The sequence below is a fragment of the Triticum dicoccoides genome, chromosome 4A, assembly GCF_002162155.2.
Source record: "Triticum dicoccoides isolate Atlit2015 ecotype Zavitan chromosome 4A, WEW_v2.0, whole genome shotgun sequence".
Lineage (NCBI taxonomy): Eukaryota > Viridiplantae > Streptophyta > Magnoliopsida > Poales > Poaceae > Triticum > Triticum dicoccoides.
The window spans coordinates 620110158-620117627 of record NC_041386.1 but is presented as its reverse complement, the minus strand read 5'-3'; the positions used below and the strand labels follow the sequence as shown (position 1 = coordinate 620117627).

The 7470-nt window shown below is 45.7% G+C and overlaps 1 pseudogene; it reads left to right on the top strand.

The window, feature by feature from the left end:
• Nucleotides 1-5867: 5867 nt before the first annotated feature.
• LOC119285722 lies at nucleotides 5868-6864 on the top strand (annotated as a pseudogene).
• The last annotated feature ends 606 nt before the right edge of the window (nucleotides 6865-7470 follow it).

Genomic DNA, 7470 nt, shown 5'->3' with positions numbered 1-7470 from the left:
CTTTTTGTCTTCATCGCCCCTTTGGCCTGTTCTTTACCACCCTTCCTAGAGTCTTTCCTAGAAAAGTTTACAAACGTCAACACAGTACTAGCAAATGCCCGACTTCTAGATCGGACATGTAAGTACAAAAACTAACTTCACTGGTTTTCCTCGCGCACCCTTGTCATCGTTCTTTTTCTTCCTCCCAGCATTGACATTTGGAGCGCCCTTGTGTTTCCTGCAAAAAATGAAATAGATGAATCTGCAGCCAGCATTCGAAAACATGTTTAAGTACGCACAATTGTGCTGATGCCCACTTGTTTGGTTTTGCGTAATCCTCTTCTGCAACCTCCAATGGTCTCTTCCTAGCCCTCCTCAGCCCACCATCTTCTGCATCTGAATCTTCCTCTTCTTCTGCATCTGAATCTCCCTCTTCTTCTGCATCTGAATCTTCCTCTTCTTCTGTACCTGAATCTTCCTCTTCTTCTGTATCTGCCTCTGTCTCTTCTTATGTATCTACCTCTGTCTCTTCTTCTGTATCTGACTCTGTCTCTTCTTTTTGCTTCTTCCTCCTTGTGCTATTTGATTTCCCTGGTTTTTTGCTGCGTACATTGAAGAAAAACATGTGGACACTCTCCGGGAGAACATATTAAAACTCTAAGCATGTATGGAAATGAATAATGAGATTAACATGTGCACTAACTTCGTTGCTTTTTTTGAATCTTCCTCTTCTTTTGTATCTGAATCTGTGTCTTCTTCTGTCTCTGGGTCTTTCTCTTTTCGCTTCTTCCTCCTTGTGACTTTTGATTTCCCCGATTTGTTCCTGAGTAAATTGAAGAAAAAGAGAGAACATATTAACATTATAAGCATGTATGGAAAAGAACAATGAGATAAACATATGCACTAACTTCGTTGCTTTTTTTCCCTCTCATCCGCTCGCGCCTGGATTTAATCGTCTTGTTCGGTTCTTCGGTAGTTGGTCTCCCTTTTGGAACTATTTTGATTGGATTTTCCACGTCGTCAGTGCAGCATTCGCGAGCAGCAGAGAAGTATGCCGGCAAAGGAACAAATGATTTATGTCCTTCATCCAAATCAGTTTTTTCTCCATCAACCAATATACTCCGGAGGAGCTCCATCACCTGTTCTGACTGTGAATTGCTAGCTGTGGTTGTGAATAAAGCGTCACTAGCCATGTTGCGTAATTGATGATACTTATTCATGTGATCAGACCATACATGAGTATTCGCAGTCCTCGAAGAAGGAAACACTGGCTTGGCATGCATTGTCCATCTTTTCTTGACAATTTTTTTTGGAAATGTGCGTACACCTAGATGATCCAGAACGCAGAATATATGTGCGCATGGGTAATCCTGACTTTCCAACTTTTTACATTTACAAGCTGCATCATCCAGTCCTACTCCTGTAAACAGACAAGTCACGTGATATATAAAATCCACAGGCTTAGCATCCACGCCTTGTGCATCCAACTTTTTTGCATCCAACTCCTCACTGTCCTTACCTTCCAAGTCATTGGGATTCATAGCATCCAGGTTTTTGGCATGCAAGTCCACACCATCCTTGCCTTCCAAGTCATTGGGATCCTCAGCATCCAAGTTTTTTGCATGCAAGTCCTCAGCATCCTTACCTTCCAAGTCATTGGGATCCTCAGCATCCAAGTTTTTTGCATGCAAGTCCTCATCATCCTTACCTTCCAAGTCATTGGGATCCTCAGCATCCATGTTTTTTGCATGCAGGTCCTCAGCATCCTTACCTTGCAAGTCATTGGGATCCTCAGCATCCAATTTTTTTGCATGCAAGTCCTCAGCGTCCTTACCTTCCCTACCTTGCAATTCTGTAGCATCCAGCCATATGGGACTTTATCTTATGGGGCTTTGCGCAAAACTCCAAACACGACCAGACCATCACATGCTACCCGGTTCGTGACCTGCCAATTTGTCCCTTCGACAATCTGACGCTTTACCTTTGGAAACATCACAGTTGTATAAATATAAGAGGCAGCAATCTCCAGAGGGTGTGCATTCAGCTTAGTGAAGGGTATCGTATGTGTTGCTACTGCGTCTAATGCTGCTTCATTCTTACGCATTATGGATACACAGTGCTCAACATGCTACAACAAATCAACAAGCTGCATCTTCCTGTTCAGGTGCACATGAAGCCTTGAGTTGAGAGACTCACTCCTCTGATTACTCATCATGCCAAGGAAATATCTACCCTCTGTGTACGCAGCAGCCCATTTGTGCCGCAGCTCGTACATCCTGTTAACCCATGACGACCTCTTTCCCATTGGTTTTATTTTGAACCGAACCTTATAAGCCTCCCATCTTTTCTCAAACTCATCAACATCCCAACGACGGTAAATGAATTCCCTAAATTCCTCAAGCTTTTTCTTGCGGAGGTGCATCACCATATTCTCCTCGATATGCCATGTGCACAAACGATGATTTGTTCCAGTCCAGACAGTAGCTATTGCTTTAGCCATTGAACCGTCCCCATCGGTGATTGTTGAAATGGGTTCCCTCTGGGACATTGCCTCCAAAAATACATGAAGAAGCCACTGGTATGATGCAACTGTCTCGTCTGACACTAGACCAACCCCAAACAAAACTGTGCTGCGGTGATGGTTTAGACCAACAAATGGAACAAACGAAAGCTTGTACTTCTTAGACCGGTATGTACTGTCGAACACCATGACACCACCAAAGGCAACATAGTCAATCCGGGACTGTGAATCAGCCCAGAATATGTTCCTCAAATGGCCTTCTTTGTCTTTTGTGTATTTGAAAAAGAATTCCAGGTCTGCTTTTTTCTGTGCAATCATATAGGTGAGCAAATATCTAGCGTCACTGCCTTCTATCTTGCGCTTCTTCTAGATTGAAACATGGTTGTATAGGTCTCGATCTATAAATCCAAGCTTGTCGGGACCTCCGGCGTTCTTCTCCATTACATTCATAATCTGATGTGTTCGAAGTCCACTAACAGCATACTCGATGACATCGGCCTTTTGTGCGTCAGTCATTCTACGATGAGCCGATAAGTAAGGAGTCAGGTCAGCAGGGACAAACAGATGGTTATGCTTGTCCACAAAATTCTTGACGAATCAGAGGCCACTACTATCTTGTAGCTCAACCTGAAAAAGAGCGGGACACCCACACCGAGAAAGACCCCTCGGTGTTCTTTTTCTATCAGCTCTGTTAAAGTGCTTAAGCCCGCCATCCTTGTTTGCAGCACTTGTATGTCCTTCTGTATGCATTTTGTTTCGGACCCGGACCCCTGTACTTCAGATCATCCTTTCTAACACCAAACCCTTTTTTTCTCGCATACCCTACGTAGAACATGTAGTCTTCTTCCTCAGTCCTGAAAGTCTTCTTCACAATCTCTATGTATTCCATACAGTCATTCAGATCTGAACCATCCATGCCTTTAATATCAATTCCTTTACCTTGCATGTGTACATCATCTAGGTCTATGCCATCCTTGCCTGCATCCTCATTGTCGTTATCATCCGTGCGCATACCATCCATTCCTTTGCCTTTGTTTCGTCTATCACCCATGTCCTTGTCATCTTTGCCTGTATTCCCCAAGTTTTTGCCATCGTTGCCTTTATCATCCATGTCGTTATGCTGCCAACGAAAACAGATAGTCAATGTTACGGATGGGTAGCATACATAATAATTATGCAATACTCTGCTTAAATAATTGATTTAATTTTTCATATCGGATTCATGTACCAAACTCAGTCCTTCAAAAGCTGTAAGTAAGTATAAAATATTCCCTGACTAAATCTAGAAATATTTAATTGATTATACTTGTTGTAACTGATGATCTCCTAACTAAATCCAAAGTGCACAAATCTTTCAAGTCCCCTGATTATCTGCAAACTCCAATCAAAATTGTGTCCTAACTGAATCCAAAATTATCACCTAACTAAATCCAAATTATCTCGCCACTAAGTCGAAAATATCTCCAAACTCCATACAAAAATAATTATCTCCTAACTAAATCCAAAATAACTTTGTTTGAATCCAAATCTGCTGACAAATTCTCATGGCACACAACCCTAACTAAGTGCTTTAATATGTCCTAGCTAAATCCGACTTACACTTCCTTTGAAAAAAAATCTTGTTGTCACAACTTACTGAAACCATAAACCCTAACTAACTACATCAACATGTCCTAGCTAAATCCAACTTACACTCCCTTTCAATAGAAATCTCGTGACAACTTTCTAAAACCATAAACCCTAAACCTCACATGACATATCCTAAACCCTAATCAAATCCGACCCCTATTGGTACTATAAGCATAAGGGACCAGCAAAGATTTGAGATGGCTAGGCACTTACAGCGAAGATCCGGCATGAAAAAGTTGATGCACGTCGATGAGGACGATGTGGCCTCTCGGGTCGGGGAAGGTGGCGTGCGCTCGGGGAAGGAGGGGAGGCTCGTCGGAAGATCCACTTACAGCGAAGATCCGGCGTGAAAAAGTTGATGCACGTCGATGAGGACGATGTGGCCTCTCGGGTCGGGGAAGGTGGCGTGCGCTCGGGGAAGGAGGGGAGGCTCGTCGGAAGATCTGGCGCCGCGACCCGAGCGGGGTGACTTTCGGTGGAGGGGGAGGGGGAGTAGGACCAGGAGGAAGGAGTGACACGGCGAGTGCGATCGGCGGCGATCGAGGGCGCCGGAGGCGATGGCGGCGATCGAGGGCGACGAGGTTAGGGCTCGAGAGGAGGAGAGAGGACGAACCGCTCGAACCAAATTTCAAAAGAGTACGCACGATGATTGGACCTCTATAATGAAGTGTTTTATTAATGCAATTAATTTAATCAAAAAATTTCGGACGAGAATACCCCTGGACTTAATTGGGCCGATTAAAGGTATAAAAAAATTTAGGTCGTAAATACCCTTGGGCTAAAAAAGGCCCAATTATTCTAATCCGTTAGATCGCCCATATAATACACATAATTTGGTGTATTATGATGCACCGTAAAATCTCCCTTATGATATACTTGTCTTACTGGGGCCTCGCAGTTGCTCGTGTGGTTTCAGAGGGTACTCGGCTCGCAGTTGCCGGTTGCAGTTGGTGTGTGTATTTTGGAAGGTTCTCGGCTTACACTAGGTTAAGGGGAGTACCAAAGAAAAAAAATCTCGGCTTATGCAAAAACACTAGGCAACATGTGTTTTTTCCGAGTGAGTAGTACCATGCATGCATAGGTGCTGGAAAAAGGTGTGATAGTTTAAAAGAGAAAAGTGAGAGAAATGCAAAAAAAAAAGGAAAAGTCAAAGTTTTACTAGAAGCCAACTGGAGTTTGCTCGTTGCATGCAATTGCAAACCAAATCCCTTAGCGATATGCACTGCGCTAGCAATTCATACGAACTGAAGACGGGAAGCACTTTATGAATTAAGGATGATTAGATCGATGTTTGCGTGGCGAAGCAGTGCGTTTGACAGAGAGAGATCCATTGGATTAGATCGATCGTTTACGTCCGCTTGACAGAGAGATCGTGCAGTGCATGGATCCAAACGAGCTGAATCCCAGCTTGCTCGCTCCCTCAACGCGCGGTCGTTCTACGCTTACGTTGCAGCGCCACAACCATCACATACACCTTACGGACCGTATATACACTAGATGCGTACGCTAGCAATCCGTATACGAACTGAAGACGCTCCTGAGTCCGAAGCACTCTAGTAGTGTATTGATCAAGGAAGGCACGTACATAGCCCTGTGTCGCGATCCATCCATATATACCTACCTAGCTAGGGTTGCACACCTACGGACCTTCCATAGCTAGTTCCTTCCGATCAAGGCGACGAGAAGTACGTCCCCTAGCTAGCTCTCATCAAGGGAAGGCGATTCAATATGGCCGGCCATGACGAGCTCTTTCCCGTCGGCTCCACCTTCAGTCCCCAGGATCACGAGCTCATCAACCAGTTCCTCCGTCAGAAGATCGCCGGAGCAGACCGCGGCCGCTTCAGCAGCTTCATCCACGAAGCCGACGTCTACTCCGCGCCACCCGGGGACCTCATCGAGAACCGTGCCCACGCGCCTGGCTCCGACAAGGACGACGGGAAAGGAGGCGTGTGGTACTTCTTCTCGCCGGTCCGTCGTCACGAGACCAAAGGTGGCCGCAGCGGAAGGCGACAGCGCGTCGTCGATGACGACGAGGGTTACAACTGGCACTCGGAGAAGAGCAAGCCCGTGCTAGACACTCAAGGTAAACGGGTCAGCCTCATCGACCATCTTTCCTTTGGGATCAAGAGGCCTGGAGCAGCTAGAACCAGGGTTGGGTGGTGCATGAAGGAGTACGGCCTCGACCACGACGACGAACAAGACGGTGCGGCCGGACTGGTGCTATGCAAGATCTACGTCTCAGCCCACAAGAGGGAGATTACCTACGCGTCGGTAATCAACGCCCCTGGTTCCAAGAAGAAGAGGAAGACGGCCGCCGAGGTCCAACATCCGGAGGCTCCACGTCCCAAAACCCCACGCCGCCAACAACAGACCATCCAAGAACAAGATGTCGCCGGTGGGACGCTTCGGGAGTTCGAGCGTTCGTTCATGTCCGACCAAGACGACGAGACGTTGCCCACCGGAGTAGTGGACGACGGCAGCGTGGATCCAGGCGGGTTTTTCACCGACATGCTTCCAGAATTAGGACTGACGCTCCAGGCGGGTTTTACTGTACATTGGAGGAGTCCTTAGCCGGCGAACATGGCGACGTCCACCAAGGCGTCCAGACGGTGGAGGAGGATGACGGCAGTTTCCAATGCACATGGGAGGAGCTGTTCGGTGACGACATGGAAGTGGCATGCCCTGCCCCGCCGACGGCGTCGTTGCACGTGAGGACCGAGTGTCCGTGTGTGTGACGAAAAGTGCGGAATTTGCATCCGAGTGTGCGTGTATGTCTTGTTGATTGCACATTGTTGATGAACAAGACATGCATGTGTACAGCAGATTAAGTAATTGATATTCTTTTATCATATATTCATATTAGACTACGTAGTGATTAGTGATACAATTCCTCTGTTCCTAAGCGTGAAATAAATACTTGACGAATCGAAAACAAAATCCTGTCTGATGAGATCGGTGCATGTACTTTGCTGCAAGAACACCTAGCTCTAAAGCATTATGTTCATCGAGAAGTGTAAGCATTCCTTTTTTTTGTGAACAGGCCTAATCGCCTTTCTAAGACCGTCTTGGTATCTCGTCAAGATAAGAAATGTTACTTGCAAGATGAACTGTTCATGCCCGTCTTATACCCTTCACATATATACCCATGTGACATGGCGTAATCGAAGCAATACGTATTTTAGACGGTTCTACAACTGGATGAACACTATCAACTTGATATTTTCAATAAGAGATCACCCTAATAAAGGACTTCCACTCAACCAAGGTGCATGAAAAGGAATTAACATCACATGCAGTTAATAATATAGTGACGTGGTGTCATTATAGGACGCGGCAATTCG